General features: G+C 33.0%; 1 long non-coding RNA gene across 3 annotated transcripts; it reads right to left on the bottom strand.

Moving 5' to 3' along the window:
• Positions 1-1,691: 1,691 nt before the first annotated feature.
• On the bottom strand, positions 1,692-15,909 carry LOC143080790 (uncharacterized). 3 transcript variants are annotated; one of them, XR_012979799.1, is made up of 5 exons: positions 15,781-15,903; positions 10,397-10,540; positions 8,220-8,363; positions 3,294-4,124; positions 1,692-2,178 (listed from the first exon to the last, which is right to left on the bottom strand). It is a non-coding gene; the product is annotated as an uncharacterized LOC143080790 (long non-coding RNA). The 3 variants fall into 3 exon arrangements; XR_012979800.1 differs by lacking the exon at positions 15,781-15,903 and adding an exon at positions 11,996-12,094; XR_012979801.1 differs by lacking the exon at positions 10,397-10,540 and having other exon boundaries at positions 15,781-15,909.
• Between the last annotated feature and the right edge of the window lie 4,793 nt (positions 15,910-20,702).

Here is a 20,702-nt window from a genome sequence, read left to right as displayed (position 1 = left end):
AACAACGGGTTGTAGAACTTGCCTGAAACTTTCAGGGCAGATAAATCTTAATCCGATGAACATTTTGCCACCTGTCAGATTTGATCTGAATGCTTTAGTTTCAGAGATATACACCAAAAACTGCATTTTACCCCATGTTCTATTTTTAGCCATGTCCGACATGTTGGTTGTAAAGCGGGGTCATAAGACACATTTTTAAAACTAGATATCCTAATGATGATTATGGCCAAGTTTGGTTAAATTTGTCTTAGTAGTTTCAGAGAAAATTGTTTTTGTAAAAGATTACAAAAAATAACGAAAAATTGTTAAAGAATGACTATAATAAAGTGCACAATCGGTAATCCGGCCTCGGGTGACTCCGATGATCTCCTTCTGAGGTACGGAATCGGCCGAGTTGTGACGAATGTAAAGGTGTCATACCACCAATTAAAAGTCCCTATCTGTTCAACCAAATTTTGCAATTTTCACAGCTTTCTAAATATTTTACCTTAAGTTTAACTTTATAGAAACTAGGTATATCCTGAATTGTACAGGTGTCACCTTTCTGCATGCCAATTTTCAACATACATTCAAAATCATATAAAAAAGCAGAGAGCTTCCGAAAGGAGGTACCACTAAAAATAACCCCTGGTTTTCTGGAAATCTTAAATTAGTATACTATGGAGCGCATTAATCCTCAATTTTTAATGCAAACTCATAGACAGGTAAATTTTGGCTCAAAATGGTCTTAATATATTTCTCTTTCAACAAAACTTTCATTTCTGCAAATTTGTTGGTTAGTTTACGTGAAATGACATCAAATGCACTTTTTTTTGTCCGAGTAGGCCTACTTTCACATACGTTCTAAATTTGAGGGAGTAATTGGTGGTATGACACCTAAAGGGCAATAAACCCTTACGGGGTCGACTGACAATTTTGGTTTTGTAGACGTATTTATAGATCTTACTTTGCTGAACATTATTACTGTTTACAGTTTATCTCTATCTATAATAATATTCAAGATCATAACAAAAATTGCAAAATTTCCTTTAAAATTTCCAATTTAGGGGCAGCAAACCAACAATGGGTTGTTGGATTTGTCTGAAAATTTCGAGGCGGATAGATCTTAACCTGATGAACATGATTACCACATGTCAGATTTGCTCTAAATGCTTTAGTCATTTCGACCATGTAGCTAGCAGGCGGGGTCATCGGACACATTTTGTAAACTAGATACCCTAGTGACGATTGTGGCAAAGTTTGGTTAAATTTGGTCCAGTAGTTTCAGAGGATATTTTTGTAAAAGTAAACAGACGACGGCGACGACGGTGGACGATGGACGCCAAGTGATAAGAAAAGCTCACTTGACTTTGAAGTCAGGTAAGATAAAAAGGGAAACACAAAGTCTAAATATGACCCATCAGGATGTTACACGAGGGAGTTTAAGTTTTGTTTAACTGAAAACTTAAATAAATTGGTTTGATAAAACAGTCCTCGCCAACGCACTGATTGTTTGGATCAAGTTCTGAGTAAATTGGTAGAAAGTGGTAAACAATGATTATAAAAAACACGAAGACGCCCTATTGAAAATATTGCTGAAAACTGAGTATCCGTCACCTTGCTGTTTGTAAAACTTTCCTGTACCTGTGGTTTTATGTAGAAAATACAACACTGTTTCTGTAGACATTCTGTTAAACACAAAGAACCTACTTTAAATATGCCTTTACTAAAAATGCCTGATTTACAAATTCCTTTAAACATTAAAAGTAAAGAACAATTCTATGACGGTCAGATGAATAAATGAGTATTTCTGTCAGTACTATTATCAGTAACGTTTGAAGTATAGGACTGTTCTGATATATGCAGGCGATTTGAAATAACTCATCTGCTCAACTTCGAATGCATGTCCACCATACTACATGCAAGCAACGTATTTGAACTTCATGCAAAGCTCAGTTGATTATGGGCACTTGATCACAAGACTTGTTTTAACATCATCGCGATCTTTATTTTCCATGTTGTTCTGGTTTGTTTTTGTCACTTCAACGACGTCATCGTCTGTCTTTATAACAATTTCTTCATTCTGTGTTTCTTTAACTAACATCCGTTCAATTAACACACAAAGCGATGACGCAAAAAATAGTCCACCAATTGTATAAAATGAAACATTCCAGTTACCAGTATAATCTTCTAACCATCCTTAATAAAGTATTCAACAATTGGTCAATCAAGATTTAATTTTAAACATATCATATCATTATTACTAGTATTTTAGTAATGTTGAACAATTCTGGTAATATAAATCCATGTAATCGATACATGGTCCGAATAGTTTGATAATCGGAGCATTTACAGGTTTAATGCCAATAAGATGCTGTATTATTTGGGTAGTCCTAGATTGCTTATTGCACCTTAAAAGTAGAATTTTGATTGAGCTAAGCCATTTCAATTGATATTTTACAGTGTGTGTTTCTATGTTGTGATGTTACACTGTTGTTTCAGATAAGGGTGAAGATTGATACCTATTAAAATGTTTAAACCCGCTGCATTTGTGTGCATCTGTCCTAAGTCATGAATCTGATGTCCAGTAGTTGTCGTTCGTTGATGTGGTTCATAAGTGTTTCTCGTTTCTCCTATGTTATATAGATTAGACCGTTGGTTTTTCCCATTTGAATGGTTTTACACTAGTCATTTTTGGGACACTTTATAGCTTACTGTTCAGTGTGAGCCAAGGCTCCTTGTTGAAGACCGTACTTTTACCTATAATGGTTTACTCTTTCAAAGTGTTACTTGATTCAATGGAGAGTTGTCTCATTGGCAATCATATCACATCTTCTGATATTTATAAGAAATCGAATGATGTATGATTTGTCTACTTGAAATTGTGCCAACCGAAGTCAATGTCGGCATTTTCCATTTTTTGTTTTTAAGAGAACCATCAGAGATACCATGCAGGCTTATATTTTGACACACCATTAAACTCATCAGTGACGATCGAATCAAAACAGTTGGACGACCAAATCAAATATGAAGTTGAAGAACATGTAAAACCGAAAATTCCAAACTATGCCAAACAGGGCTAAGGCAATCTGCACCTATGCGTAGAAAAACCTGAGTGTTTCAACATTTTATAAACAGACAATTTACAGAAAATGAACATTTCAATGATATTTCATGTAAAAAAAAGTGCAAACTACTGGTTTGCGCTCTGATGTAGCACGGCTCTACAAAGTCATGAAAAAGTCCGCCAGACGTCATAGCAACATAGAAATACATTTTGGTTGGAGTTAAAGTAATTATAAAAAAATACTTACCTAGACCAGGCTGTCCAATTAAACACGCTGTATTAGTAAACAAAGTAGATAATGGATACGCTATGGGTAGAATCTTCAATCCTAACGAGGAGACTACTAGTAACGGTCTTAATGAATGTAAAATTCCAGGAAATATCCCTACAGTCACTGCATATATGATATTGATAGGCATACTCCGGAAAAATGTCACCGCAATAGCACATATCCCACCCGTAAACATTGTCAAGATGAACATCGTTTGAACGCTAAGCCATTGTTTATCAATAATGATACCGGAAAAAAATCTAATAACAAATTCCGTAGCTCCAATTACAGTCAAAACAACAACTGCGTCGTCTTTTGTAAACTGCTGACTTTCAATGTGTGGCGGAAGGATCATAAAGATTGAAGAATAGCCAACCAGTGCAAACGACATGGCGAAACAGTATAATAAAAAGGATGTGTTTCTTAAAGCAACAGAATATGTTCTAAACATATCAAGGATTTTGTCTATCGCAAAAGTCAATTTACTCTTGATTTTACTCCCTTCATTTGTGTGCGATAACAGTTTTTTACTTTCAGGACTATTTATTGGAGCACTTGGACGCATGAAGCTCCTTGGCTGTCGGAAGAAACTTCCGCCTACACAAATGTTGAGTAACAAACCACCAAGAATTAACATAGCGCCATGTATACCATAATGGTCTATCAACTTCCGGTACAATGTAGGATATATCAAACTTGACAATCCAAAGGATGCAGTAAGAATTCCGTTAGCAAATGCTCTTCTCTTATCAAAATAAAAGTTTATTATAGATAAAGTCGGAGGGTAAGATAGTCCAAATCCTACACCTAAAAATAAATAAATAGTTTCTTTACATGATACTCATGCACATTTCATGTCCATGTAAGAATCATGATGAGTGTAATTTACTGCATAAATAAATAACTTTTTTCCGATACTCATTTTCTATCTTAAATCGTTCCTTGATCTGTCAGAAAATAATGTCTAGTACTTCTCTGAATTTCTGTAAATGAGATTGCTTAGTTCTCCACAAAATGTCTCCGTTTAATGACTCCCTTATAGGTTGCATTTCTGTAAATATTGACAATGCAATTTCCCATAGAAACTCCTTTAACGGCTAAAACTGTACCACTTTTACTATGGAGTTTTCAAAAAAAATCTTATCCTAGAATTAAAACTACAACTGTTTTTCAAAGGTCAAAATATAGGGCTGTGCGGCATATTTTCAACGGTTATTTGCCCTGAACTTTTTAGAGTTTAAACTAACACTAATTTTATTACCTACCCCTACCGCGAATGAAGGGTTACCACATATTTCAATGTAAACAATATGCACATGTATATTTACTGGTAACATTCCCAAGTTATGTCTCTATAAGATGGAACACAGAGGAACCAGTATGTAAACAAACTTAATGTTCTATGAATATTCTAAATCTCCCCAAAAGAGGCGTGGTTTGAGAAACAGCTGTATTTACAAAGTGTAACCTATAGAAACATGATATTTACATTTCATTGGTTACATAGCCAATCGGACTTTTCAAATGGAATGGTATCCAAACGAAAAGAGAAAAGTTGTTAATCTATGATTTGGTCAATTTTGGTTGCGTGATCAGGGACAACTTCTCTAAAACCTGCAAACGATGCCTATATCTATATTTCCTGTTGTCTGTTGAGCTGATGGAGAATTGGGTACTAAAACAACACTCAGAACCTTTCATATTTTCATGGCAAAAGTCACGATCCGCTTCAGGTTCCGTCTGTAATCATCTCTTAAAGTTTCTGTACTTTTGAGATTTTTCCTTGATGGCATCTTCGTAATTTTGCCTGTGGAATTTAATTACCAGTTGAATTTAGTTACTAGTTGATTACATCTCCGTCATTTTGTTGGTTGAAAGTTGTCTTATTGGCAATCAAACCACATCTTCTTTTTTCATATCATGACTGGAATTACAATGTTTTTATCTTATGACTGGAATTACATTTGTTTTTATTCTAGGACTGAAATTACATTGTTTTTACTAGTATATTATGACTAGATTTACAATGTTTTAATTGTGATTTTACTTTATTTTTTATATCATGACCGGAATTATATCCTGATGGGAAAAACAATGTTTTTTTTATAATTATCGTGACTGAAATTATAAAAAGACATGTACAATATTTTTTTGAAATGACTGGAATTACAAAGTTTCCTCTCAGTACTAATTATATACTTATATATATATATAATCACAACGTGGATACAATGTATATAAGTACACTATAACATGTATCATTTCATAAGCGTGTGATATATGCAATACACAGTGTCTTATTATATAAGAACTGTTTGCTAATTATAAAAATAATGTAAACGCATACAGCAGTAAATAGGTACTATCCAATTCCCTAATAGTTTTTTGGGGTATTCATGCAATCAAAACCCGTTTTGGGGTATTCAGGCAGTCAAAACATTTATTGGACTGGCTTCATGCTTTTGAATACTGTGCTTTTATTTAACGTATTTCGGCTTAATATTGATCTGATTAGGTTATCCTTTTCAACTGATTTTTATAGATTGTTCTTATATCTTACGCATAAATTACACCACTGTTCCAGGTTAAGGTAGCACTACAGTCAAAATTTTCTGACTCCAATCAACAGTCTTTAAAGATTAATTTCTTCAAAACTACTCAATGGTTTTTTAAAATCTTTAACTCATTTTAAAGCTGAAATATAACTCTTTCTTAATCTATATATAATTTTATTTTTAGTTTGAATAATTTCAAAATATAGCACATTAATTGCCCAAAACATGGTCTTCCAACTTGGATGAAAATGGCACATTCATGTCAAATGGTAGTAAAAATTTGTTTTCATCCCTTAAATCAACCATATACAATCAACAAAACCGTGTCTTAGATTTTTGATATATGCCTCCAGTAAGAAGATATATTGATTTAACTGCTGGGTTCCAAACCTCATTTACCTTTCATCTTTGAAGACCTATAAATTCATTTAGAAACAAATTATCCAAAAACTGGGACACGGTATTGTAGAAAATACACCCTTTAATCATATATATCAAAGTCAGGCCAAAGGGGTAATCATTAAGTTTCTATTTTCATTTTTTCCTTACAATTCTCATGAAAAATTGTTCTGAGAAATGACCTAAAAACTGAATTTCCCCCTTAGAACCCCTATAAAGACAATATATATACAAAAATTCCACTGGAAACACCCCAGGAGTGTTCTGATACCATTACTATATCAATAGAACCACACACTTTGTGTCTTTGATGCTCTAATGCTGTAAATTTTGCATTATATGTGAACTGTCCAACACTAACTTGGCATTTGGCGGGAGTTTGACGTCACAGATTTGACCAACATCCTTGATGTAGTAATAAAATATAGACAGAGCTCCGCCTCTTTCCAGACAGTCTAAGATAACATGATTGACTAGCTGTTTAACATCATTATTCTCTATATATAAAGAATAACTTTCATTTGAATTTAAAAAAGGAAATAAACTGTCTGAAATAAGCTAGAACATTAAAAGTGTGGATAAAAAAACATGTTCATAAAAAGATCAAGAGTTAGACCACACTTCTTGATTCTTCAAAATCCACTTTCCCACATGTTTTTTTTAAATTACACATCAACTGAAAATGAGTTAAAATGCATAAAACTGTATTAAACGAAGAAGACAAAAGAGAAGACATTTATACAGACAGTCAGAGGCATTCAAATATACTTTCCCACTCTTTTCCATAGTACCATATTAATTTTATTTCATTTTTTGTAGATTTTTTCCTTTTAGATTTTTTCTTTTTCTTTGTTCACTTCCATGTTATATAAATTATTTTTGTTGCAAAACAATTAACTCGAATTATTCAAGCCCTTTCCGTGTCCGATTTTCTCCCACACGAGGGCTTGAACTCCTTGTGATCATTGGCCGCGTCGCCTGCTCTCTGTGAGAGAGAGCCAATCAGCGGCGATCAGGATATGAGCCTGCGCAACTCTCTTGCAATTGTCTTACCAAACACGTGTGTTCAATTAACACAAATCCGATAATAATTAATTAACATCTATTAACATCAGTTTACATCATTTATCATCAATTAACATCCGGAACTCCTCCTTCTTTAGCTGCCAATTTAAATCAAAATTCCCATATTGCAAAGCGGTGTGGAATTTCCGGTTGACGGTCTTGATCGAGGAAGACGTTCAGGCGTTAATGTAGCCTTCGTAGATCAGCGGAATATAACGACTGAATTATTCGGGTTACAAAACAATAAGATTGTTGCAAAACAATAAGATAAGACTACAATATTTATCTTGTGGTCAGGGATTAACAGCTGGACACTGGTATCAACAGATGATTGACATATTAGCCCCTCCCAAATGCCTATATATTTAGATTAATTACCATGTGCTTTTATTTACATAAGTTCATTATCAATTTACTCCCTGTTGTGATATGATAATGACTCTGTGATTGTTATAAACTGTGCAGAATAGTTCTTACTTCAAAATTATGTGATAAAAAAAAATATCTTCAAAAAATCATTGTTAGACTGTAGTGCTACCTTAAGAGAGGTTTCAGCACTCACAAACATGTTAAACCCCGCCACGTTATATATGTTCCACCTGTTCCAAGTGAGGAGTCTGTAGTTCAGTGGTTTTTGTCATATTTGTTTTTCGTAAATTGTTTTGTTATAAATGAGGCCGTATACTTTTCTCAATTGAATTGTTTTATATTTTTCATGTCGGGGCCTTTTAAAGCCGACTATACGGTATGTAATATTTATTTTTTTGGCTCACACTGCAAAATAGATGCAATCTTTAACCTTCAGTGCTCACAAGCACTTAGACAACTACTTTACATTTTCTTTATTTATATCTAACATAATAAGTTATATATATATATATACCTAACAAACAGCTATACGTGAGATACAGCATATCAATATCGTTTGTCATAGAACTGGTTACCATACCAAGGCTGGAAACCAGGCCGCCAATAATAGTACACCATTTAAATGAAAAATGCATGCTTAGCAGTCCAGATATTGGACCTGAAAAAAATGTATAATAAACAACTACAGCAGCAACAAAAACAGGGAAAAACGATCCATTTCCATTTAGTAATAAAACTGAGAATGGAAACGGGGAATACAATCCGACCTAACAACAGAAAATAACCGAAGTCCACCAATGAGTCTTTAACACAGCGAGAAAATCCCATATAGCGGGCTTCAGCTGACCCCTAAACAAAATGTGTACTAGTTCAATGAAAAAGTAAGAATTGATTCTCTTTTACTTTTAGGAATTTTGGTCCTTAATGCTCTTCAACTTCGTACTTTATTTTGGCCTTTTTTTCTCACTTTTTTTGGATTCGAGCGTCACTGATGAGTCTTTCGTAGACGAAACGCGCGTCTGGCGTATATACAAAATTTAGTCCTGATATCTATGATGAGTTTATTTGAGAATGCAGAGGACACGAAATTGATCAAAACGTTGATACAATGTTTTGACATCAAAGTAATAAAATTAATAATCAAAATATAAGGCCCGAGAACACTGTTATTTCGTAGAACATTTCTTTATACATGAAAAAAACTTCAATTAGACACAAATAATTTAATTTGGGATGTAACGCGTCTTCTGATTGGCTTACAGTGTTTTATCTATCAGCTCATTGCATACTATGGTCAGGTGACCGTGACGTCATCAACGTTTTTTTTTTCGTGAAATGATGTTTACAATTAAGTTATAAGGAATGACTGTAACATTGTCTCTGTTTATTCGAAATAACATCAAAAATATTGTGCACACTTGAAATAATCCGCTACGTAGATTATTCAGTGTGCACCACATATTTATGTTATTTCTTCATAGACAGAAAGTATATTACAATAACAAAATTATAATTTCGAGCATTTTCTTTTTCGTATATCAGTTGGCTTCCGCCATCTGGTACTGTAAAATAGCGGAAACCAATCTAATTAGACCTTAAATGCAATATGCAAATTTTGAAAAAAAAGGAAATTCGTTTGTAAGATTTTTCATCTTATAAAGATAAAAGAATATGTCTATGATTTTATAAATACGACTGTGTTTTTATAATGTAAGCCTCCAAACCTATGCATTCTTTTCTTCTCTATTTGCTGTTACCTCACCATGTGTCTTATAATATTTTATGAATGTCTATGTGTTTCTGTATACCATTGTATCAACATAGGTTCTTCATAATAGAAATATATACAGGGCCGTAACTAGCCTCTTCTAATAGTGTAGCAAAATATATTCACCGAGCGGATCGAGGCGAAAAAAATTTGACTAGGGATTGCTCAAGGAGAAAAAATGCTCTGAGAATAATTACGAAAAATTGTGCATTCTGAAAGTTTCCCGGACTCTTTCTGACATTAAAACGCAATTAATTGTTTGCTATTTTCCGACAATAATCTGGTCTCAAAGCAAAAACATAGATTCATTGTGATTTAAGACTTTTAGGTTTTATGGATATGTAGGATAAAGCAAAAATCGTAATTCTCATAATCATTAATACAGGATCTGTCTGTTTTTGTCTTAATCGTATTGTGCTTAGACTATGGTTATTTTTTATGACTAGATTTAAATATAGTGACAGATTGTACTTTAAGTACTAGTACTGCTTCAGTCGACACTACTTAGGGACTATCTTGACCCTGTTTTACGGTATTATTGATTCTTTTATTGTTGAAGAACCTCCAGCAACTTTTTCCAAATTATTTGAATCGGGGAAATTAGTGACCTTACTTTAATTTAAACCATGTCAGCTTTCTAGTTTTGTCTCCCATACAATATAATGTAAAATATTCTCCCCCATAACACCCATTTATCTTTCATATAAGACTTAATAGCTCATAAAGAGTCATTTACCGCCATATTTAAAAAAAAATCATATATCTCATAAGGAGCTCCATGCCCTATCAAATTTTTTTAGCTTATTTTGTTCCTTAACTACTGCTCTTTTGAATTACGTTATTAATTTTCAATTCTTGATTTTTTTAATTTCACAAACCCTCAACTAAGTACATCCTTAAGGTAACAATATTTCGATACTTACCGGCTATGGAGTTTATAAAAAACATTAGACTTCCTAGAAAGGCGGTGTTTCCAGCACTTTTCTCATAAGTTTGGAGAAGTTCGGCATATAAAATTCCAAAGGTTCGCATTATTCCAGATATAAGAAAGAAATTTAGGAACGAAGCTACAAGATAAAACCAGAAAAATCTACAGTTTTGTTGGCAAATTGTCGTATAATAATATTGAGTACTAGTTATGGTTTATTTTTCATAGCATACTTCATGCAAAAAATCACAAGACGACTAAATTATATTGAGTTTTACGGCGAAATCCCATTTTCACCCATTTATTTTTTACCTTACGGGAAAACACCCACAAAATTGCATTTTTTTTTTTGCTTCGTTTCAAAACGAGTATTGACAACGAATAATAGCCATTTACCTATTTCTAATGGTGGAAGAAATTCGTGAATTTTTCCATAAGGTTGAATTGTTCTATTTTGAATTCCATATATATAATATTTTATTTTTATTTCCCGTATTTTTGTTTGAAACTTTCTTTTGGGGTCCAATTTGATCGGTATGTTGCATGTAGTGCGCTGTTGTTTGGAGATTTGTCCGCTTTTAGTTATATTATCATTATCCTTTAACAAGATAATTATGCATTATGCATTTGATAAGCTTAAAACGTGTAACATGGGTATAAAGCGGATATATACTGTTTGACAGAATTTCTCGTATTTCCTGTCTATTTATGATAAACAATTGACTTGTGCACCAGTATTCATATATTATTAGCAATGTACAGTATACTATCCATACACTGATAATCTAACACTGCTTTCAATTTTAGCCAACTACCACATTTGTTTAAATATAGTAAATTAATGTCAATTATATTGCATTGTGAAACTTTCAAAAGAGGACTCGGATAAAATAGAATTGGTATAATTTTGAGGTAGAATAGAGAATGTGAAAATTATATGTAAATGCAGTCAGTTGTTTAGAAACAAGATTTGTGCTCCTTTTGTAGATATGGCAAACGTTCCGGTCAGATGCAATATACCACTTGTACTCCATGTATTGATGCTTTGAAATATTTACTAAAATAAAGCAACTGGTTAAGGAGAAGATGTAACTGGATGATATATATTTATATTTATATTTATGATTATATATTCTCAAAATGTTATTTAATTGAATAAAATAAATACAGGGGAATATCTATTAAGAAAATCATGAACTTGTAAAAGGTTGTTCAATTGACCGCTACGTTGCATATAACATATTTACATGCAGACCTGGTGGTGACATGTAGCAATAACAACTAGTTAAAACACTGAACATACGTGTATTCTTCAAACATCAATTTCCAGGTTGGTCAAAACATGTCAATTAGAGTCAACTTAATAGATATTCATCCTTGTATCTTTTGATTTAAGACTATAATGGTCAAATTAATAGAAACCTTGACACTGTTTATATTCTGTATATATACTTATGTATTTTACTGTATAAAGGAGACCGTCCGTTATGGACACTGGTCAAGACGGTCTTTAATAAACTACTGTTCCAAATATCATGTGTTGTGTTACAGATACATAAATATGAAACAAGACTGAGCCAGTATATCACATTACCTTAACCAGGACACTTGATTACGACTCCAATCCGGCACATATCTTACTCCTATAATTTAGTCTCGATCATCCAACCGCTTTATTTTTCAAAATAGAGCGTCTGGATGACAAGTGATATAAAAATGGTAATTTATGACATTCGGAATAGTATCGGCTTTTTTAGCTTGTATTTAAAGATAATGTCCAAGACGAATAACCAAGAAGTTGGTTATTGACTTCGGAAGAAATTATATTACGATAATACTATTGAAAAGCCCGAGTGTACCGATTGTTGTTTAAAGCTATCTATATGTTTTTGTGACATACAAGTCGTGGAAAACACCAGACAGCATGGCTTCCATGACCGCGAAGGAAAATAACAGCACATCAAACCTTGGTAAGATGATATAACAACACACACTGTTACATAAACTTTAATACAACCTGAAACATCGAGTAGTTATATTTTTTCCTGCATGTCCGTTCTACGCAAGCAAGTTAATAATTATACTATAAATGACAACTTTTGTATTGACTGAGACCACTCGAACAGTCGTGTGTACGCTATAAATACATTTTGGGGTTGATTTGTAGTATCTTTAACTTTATAAATACTTTATTTAACTTTATTTTATGACGCAGAAATAAATATGAACTTCATCCAGGATAAGTTTGTTGTATCTATCTGTAGTGTATAAGGGAGTTCGCATCTTGATATGTGTATAAAAAAGGGAGAGGAAAGATGCGCAAGGTTGTACACATTTAAAGGAGGGAACGCAATCCAAAACCATAAGCAGAAGAAAAACAAACAAAGTATATCTAGAAGATGCCAATTTGTACATACATAAAACGGTCAAAATGATTTATGCTCGTTTTTTTTTTTAAACAAATGCATTTAGCTTATACAAACATATAAGAAGTGGGACACGTAGTCATGATTTTTTTTTTAAAAACAGGTAATGTGTCAAAGAGACATCAACCCGACAAAAGAGCAGGAAACAACCCAATGCCACCAATGGGTTGTGTCATCAACACAGCGAGATAACCTCGAATCCCATAGCGGGATTCCGCTTGGACCAAAACATTTTAAAATGTATATTTATATTTGATGTTTTTTTCCAAACATTTTGTTTTTCATATATGCTATGCTGGTGACCAAAAATTAAAATATGATTTTAATATTTACTTTCTTTTGTAGACAAAGCAATAAAGATTTCTGGACACAGATGTTATGTGTAAAATGGTCCGAGTACACAGTTATCGTCCTTTGATTTTCGTTGTCCGATTTTCGTTGTCCACGAATATAGTCCTTAGTGTGGACAGTGTGTTACTTGCCAATGTTTGTTATACCCCTTCCAAATTTATTTCTCCATGTTTTATGCCTCATATTGCAAGTTGGGGGGTAAAATGACACTGTAAAAAAATTGGGGTCATAAATATTAATGTAAAGTAGTGATTAGGTCCAGCTGAAAAAGGTCAAAAATTAGCACTTCGGAAGCTGTCAAAAGATTTCAAGACCCCCTCAACATACAATTGTCCATATTTTGAGTTAGAGCTGATGAAGTTTTCTATAATTTTGATATAATTTGTCCCAATAGTAGTACAACACACTGTAAAAATATTATTGAGAAAGCGCAGGTGGGATTTTTTTAATTTTCATTTATTGTCTAAAAGAAATGCACTACGAAATAACTGTGTACTCGGACCAAATGTGAAGAATTAAAAAAATCTATAATACTCGAATTTTCATTGTATCAGAAACATCTTCAATTTTATAAGAAAAAAGATACAAAGATTTGTTTTTAATTACTGAAGCAGCAATCATTATAAATAAATCACAGTATCAAAAATGTGGGGTAAACATTATTTGACAGCAACCACAAAGCGAAAAAAGGTACACAGACATATATCAGTAAAAAACAAAAATCAAGAAACACATTGTTGTCAGATATGTCAGAGAATTAAGATTTGTATTAACAAATAAAAAATCATATCAAAAATTTAACAGTTTTCACGTTTGAATTGTATCTCATTTACGTGTCTGGCCCTTCTCAGTTACTTATATGGTATGGGGTTTTCTTAATATTGAAGGCCGAGCAGTGATTATGTTTGCGAATAACCATGTCATTTGAACTCTGCTTGGTTTTTGCCTCATTAGCAATCATGACGATCTCAAGTCGGCTTATATTATATAAAGGTTCACATGTACAGGAGAAGTTATTGTTCTTGTGAAGCTGCCCTTTAATACATGATGGATATTATAATAGTTTGTATGAAGAGAATACACATTTCAGCTAAAAAAAATTACAAGTTCTCATGCAGTTTTGGATAAATCCCATTCCATCCTATCCATGTAATTGATTCAAACATGCATTCAAAGAGTATTGGGTTTCATGAATGACTGGTTAACTTATGTATTTCTTCATAAACACGGAGACTGGCAAAGTGGTATTGTGTGAAGGTTGGTCCCTAAATGTTTTCTTCCCAAAAGGATTAAGCGATATAGATTTTTGTGAATCATTCTGTCGTTTGCAATTTTAAGATCAGCAGTTTATTTTGTAAATAAAAATTGAGTTGGCTCATTGTATGATCTCACTGATCTGCTAGTAATAAGTTTTTATGGAGGTTTTTCTACATTGAAATCTTAGTATTTGTATGAGTTGTTTTTCTTTCCATAAACGTAACTTGATGTGTGCTTTTTCGAGTAAGGTAAGTGCGTCAGATATCTGAAAGATAATGTAAAAAGGAAAGCATGAATTATGACAAGAATTTACAGAATGAGAACTAAGAAAAATGATGGGGGGGAAATAAAGAATTGGGTATAGACTAACGTGGATACAATATATCAATATACCGACTGTTGGTTGCTTAACGTCAAGTGGCAAATATTTTATAGAATAGAGAATATATATAGTGGTATGCTATAATACGAAAATAGAGAAAAAATGTATTTTATAGTATGAAGATAAGAGACTATTAAACGTGGTGTGTTATAATATAAAAATAGATTGATTTTGGGTTGCTTTGTTATCGTCTTGTGGTAAATAATGTTAATGTTCGTAACGGAAAAACAATTATAGGCCCTTCTGGATACATGTCGGAGACATTATAACTCACCAGAAAATTAGGGTATATTGTATTGCTTTGTGTACAACGGTCCACCTACGGATCCCTCTCTTAGCCGCACAGCGGAGCGTGGTATCTTCTATACACACACAGGGGCGGATCCAGAATGTGTTATAAGGATGGCACTATACCATGTATACAGTCATGCTACAGTGTTTCCTTATATAATCAACCAAATTTTTCCCACGAAAAAAAAAATCATGTCTTTCTTTAAATTTTGTTTTACCATGTTTACATGTGTACAAAATTCAGGAAAAAAAATCACCGCTAATTACAGTTTTCAATCGTTCTTTTAAAATTGCCCATCTGCAAGTTGGGCAACATAGTGCCAGCTACAAAATGTTAGTTTAAAAAATCACATGATATACATGTAACGTTAATACACTGTTTACTGTTGTTTATATTAAAATATAATGGGGATAACGGAAGTGCTATTTATAGATATGTTCTATATTTAATTATTTGTTACGCCCCCTATAAATATCTGACCAGTCCGGTTAATCACCCCAGACGCTATATTAAATATGCATCTGGGTTATCGAGACTAACTCCTAATTATGCGTGTTTAGCGGATACAAACTACGGAAGGAACAAAGAATTAAAAACTGATCATACTGACGGCCACAAAGATCAGAGTACATCTCCGCATCAGTAAAAGGTCGGTGTATGAATAAACTTACCCCCTAATACCACCCAAGCAAATCCCCTGTCTGTATACTGTGCGGACATTTTTACTGTCCTAAAATTAAACTCAGTCTTCCTCTCAGATATTGGTCCATATCAAAGTAAACACAAACATTGAACGTAATGCACATGTTTATTTATACAATCAGTAATTTTATCCACATAACCCCAAAATATATCGGGTGTTGCTAAACGGCGGAAGCGGAAAACGGAACGGAATACGGAACGGAAACGGAAAACTAAAACAGAACAGAAATATTAATATCTTTTTTTTCAAATTTGGGTTTTAATCTACATAGGCATATTCAATAAAGTATTACACATGTTTACATGACAGAAAAACAGAGGAATAAATTGAAAATAAAAGATTTTAGAGCATAAATATAAAAAAAGAAGATGTGGTATGATTGACAATGAGACAATTTTCCACTAGAGACCAAATGACACAAACATTAACAACTATATATAAAGCCCATATCGAATAATAACATATAAAAGACGCCGAAATGACAAATGTAAAACAATTCAAACGAGGAATCTAACGGCCTCAAAAAATCAAATATGTTACAAATCAACGCTGAAACGACAGCCACTGAATTACAGGCTCCTGACTTGGGACACTCACATACATACAGAATGTGGCGGGGATAAACATGTTGGCGGGATCAAAACCCTCCCCCTAAAGAATTGAAATAGTTAGCAGTACCGTGACATGATGATACATTTGATAAGGTCATGCTCATGCGCATGTCGTTCATGCGATTCAGTAGTCATAGGGCATTGGCCTCGATTCTATAGATAGGCTGTGAAGTAATAAACGATTGAGGAAATGCTTTTCATCGTATTTTCTTCTATTTTTTTTTATAATGGAAAGAAAACGTAAAAAAAACAAACCTAATGGGACAATGGTGTATGGACAACAAACCGATAAAGAACCCCGGAAATTAGAATAGAAACTTGAATACACTTTATTTTCATATAAAAATTGACAAAATCACTCACTATACAATGCCTTTCTCACCCGATACAATACTGAAGTACGCTGTTTGGTATTAAGGTACTAACACGATACTGAATGGAATATCTCCGGCCAATTTTCTAAATAATTTATCACACTGGAATTTTCAATCGGCTTACAACGGAAAATGAAAAAAAAAACGATAGGGGTCATCATGTTTTTTGTAATTCTAATAAGAAAACGTCAGCTTTATGAAATGTCGACAAACTCACTTAGATTCATAAGGAAAAAGTCTTTTTTTTTAAATTAAGATTTTTTAATGAATGGCTATGTTCTTATACACGGGAAAAGAGTACTAGAATAGCTTCTTAAATACACTTTATTTTTATTTTTAAAAATTGATAAATTCACTCACTATACAAAACCAATCTCACCCGATTACTTTACGGAAGTACACTGTTTAGTATTATTAGTAGTCTACATATACGATTTGCACAGTGCCTTAACCAAATTAGTCGTAGTCATGTCCTAGTTAAGGGTTTTCAAAATCAATTTGTCCCGGCACACTGCTTTAAATATCATGCCGTTTGTAGTAAGACTGTCTTTTCTAAAAGTTCGTTCTTCCTCAAGAAGTTGTGAATTTACAATTGAAAATAGTGTCACTCATTTACTATGCCGTTTTACTATAGTTGAAAGCATTAAAAGATAGGCGAAAGATAGCAAGGGACATCCGAACTCACAAGTCAAAAATATACTGACAACACACTGATGAGTCTTATGTAGACGAAACGCACGTCTGGCGTACTAAATTATAATCCTGGTACCTTTGATAACTATTTACTAAAAAGACAAAAAGACAAACAGAATTCAGACAAGCAAGGGTCAAGCAATAGTACGCAAAACATAACGTATAAACTAAAAAGGGGCAGGAGGATTTGTTTTTGATCGGTTATTTATTTTCGTAAACTAAGAGGACAGATTATTCATTTTCTGCACTATTGAAGCAAGATTTTTCATTTTCATTAAAGCAAGGGACTGACTATTCATTTTCACAACTATATCTATGATATTTAAAAACATACAAATTTTAAATGATTTGTTTATTATAAGTAATACATGTATAGTCAAGTCATTATGTACCATTTAATCAGAATTAATCATCATCCTCTGCAGAAATGAATTTTTATATTCCCATGCAACTGCATATACATGTATTGCATACATACATAGTATTACAGTTTTGTTGTAACTAGCCTGTTTTAAAGGTATTGGGAAACATATTTCGACGAGCGGAGTGAGGCAAATTTTTTTTTTGAAGGGTTTTGTAGCCACTGAAGGCCCAAGAAGCTATAGAACAAATGATGCAAAATCATACTTTCTGGGTGTTCCCAAGTCCCTTTTATAATCTGAAAATGCAAGTTTTGTTTTAATAATTTTTTGACAATATTTTGGTCTCAAAGCAAGCAAAATGTATAAATTCAGTGTGACAACATCAAAAGACCAATGTGCATGATAAAGCAAAAATGGAATTCACATAGTTAAGTCTGTGGCTGCTGTTTTTTTTTTTTTAAACTCATGATCAAGTTACAAAAAGAAGCATTCAATACTTTTAATTACAATTCTTTAGCAATGATCATGAAAACACGAATTTCATTATTGTTTTATTTAATTCACATGTGCACTTTATTGTGGGACCACTTGTTATCATGAATGAAAAGTTTTATTGAGCAATGCAATGGGGGGGGGGGGGGGCAAGGGGGGTCCCCATAACAGCAAAACAGTGAATTGATTTGGTGAAAAACAGATAACAAGGAATTGAAAAGGGATAATAACAGATAACAGTAATGCAATATGAAAATAAATCTGTCAAAGACCAATCCAGTAGATGACTCGTAGATCTTAGTATATAACTTGTGGTATGGACCTAGAAAATTTGTGCAAACAAGACGTTTCGGCCGTTGAGGCAGTTCTGCCTTGGTTGATTTTTTTTCCGTAACTTGGATGTTGAATTTTTCCGAACGAAATTACTAGTTTCTGTTTTTGATATAGGGATATTTTTAATCTAGGGCATTTGAGGGATCAATTTTTAATGATTTAGATTTTTTTATTTAATTTTTGAAAATAGTGCATAGTGCAGCCAGTGACACTTTATTATCAATTTGATTTTTAGATTATTTTTTTTCTGAAAAGCAATATATATACTTTACAAGTAATAAAAAAAAACATTCATGCACAATACATTTTTTTTATTTAATGACCTCATGATAAAACTTACAAAATACAAAAATACCCAGATCAGTGGAGACAGGACATGTAACTGAAACATGCATGCCAGTTGTGGTTATTCTGATAATAGAAATTGACTCAAGTGACAATTCTGATAGTATAATAGAAATTGGACCTAGTAAAAATTTGGATGACACCAAGTGAAAAACCAATCATGTATCTTATAATGTGAAATTATAATATATGGAAAATTTGGGTACAGCAATGGAGAAGCTGAAGGATTTTAAAAAGGGTATTTGTCGAAAAATTAAACTAAAGACACATCTGTATTTGCATCAATGGTTTCTGAGCTTCAATTTTCGCCATGTGAAGCAGCTAAAAAGCTTTTAAAAATATGGTGATCATGATTCTCTTTCATGTAAATGAAAAGAGAGGGAGTAGCACTTATAATATAAATAAATGCTAAAAGAAAAAGATGTTGTATAATTCCCAAAGCCATAATTCAAACCAACACCACTTAGTAATGTAAAACAATTCAAAGGAGAAAACTAACTGCCTAATTTATCCACAAAATAGTGAACGAGAAACTTAGTAACACAGTAACAAACTACAACCACTGAATCCAGGCTCCTGACTTGGAAATAGGCACATACAGAATGTGACTGCGTCAACTTTAGCATGCTAGTTGGTGTCCAATCCTCCCCAAATCAGGGACAATAGTACAACATAAAGATTATTATGTGGTCATTGAATAAAAAAATCTATAGGGAGTACCAATGCCTTTTATATAACAAAATCCATACTATAAGTTATTGTACAAGTAATAAGTGAATTATAATTTGTACAAACTGCTACATGTTCACAGACAATGGAATTTATTACAAAGGAAAATAATAATATATACTGGAATGGTCCTGGGTCCAATTGATTTTATATGTTTATGTGTCAGATGTATGTTACTGAAATTCTATTGCAAATACAGGTCCACCCGATATTACCAGTAGAAAGACCCCAATAGATATACATTGTTAAAAGATGCGGTAAGCGTGCCAATGAGACTATTATCCATTCAAATCACAATTTTCAATTATCTTCAATTTCGACGGAAGATTGGCTGTCAAAATGCTAACATTCCAATTTTCAATAACAGTTAACAGCAAATAGATTCTCACAATAACAGATAACAAAATAGATAATAGTCCTATAACAGATAACAAAGAATAAGACAATAACAGCTAACAGTAAATATATTTTCAGAATAACAGATAACAAAGAATTAAAATGCCCCATAACAGCATAACAGTTAAACCCCTTGCCCCCCCCCCCCCCCCTCTGCAATTGCTTACGGAATAACACGTGATGTGCTGTTAGCCAATAAGAATACAGTATCATAATGAAACATACATCTAATGTAATTATTTGGGTGTAAAAGCGTTGACCGAAGTACATTTTGTATGAAGCGCGATAGCGCTTCATTCTAAAAATGTACGCACGGTCAACGCTTTTACAACCCTATGAAGTTAAAAAAAGAAGCATTCAATACTTATAATTTAAATTACATTTTTTAGCTAGGAACATGAAAACATTATGTAATTCAAAAACTAGGGGTGATCTCAGGTGCTCCGGAAGGTAAGCAGATCCTGCTCCACATGTGGCACCCGTCGTGTTGCTTACGAGATAAAAGAAATCCGGTAAATAGTCTAATTCGGTAGATCACATTTATGAAAGGGAAGG

The sequence above is a fragment of the Mytilus galloprovincialis genome, chromosome 6 (assembly GCF_965363235.1).
Source record: "Mytilus galloprovincialis chromosome 6, xbMytGall1.hap1.1, whole genome shotgun sequence".
Taxonomy (NCBI): domain Eukaryota; kingdom Metazoa; phylum Mollusca; class Bivalvia; order Mytilida; family Mytilidae; genus Mytilus; species Mytilus galloprovincialis.
The sequence above is the reverse complement of the archived record's forward strand: the minus strand, read 5'-3'. Positions and strand labels throughout refer to the sequence as shown.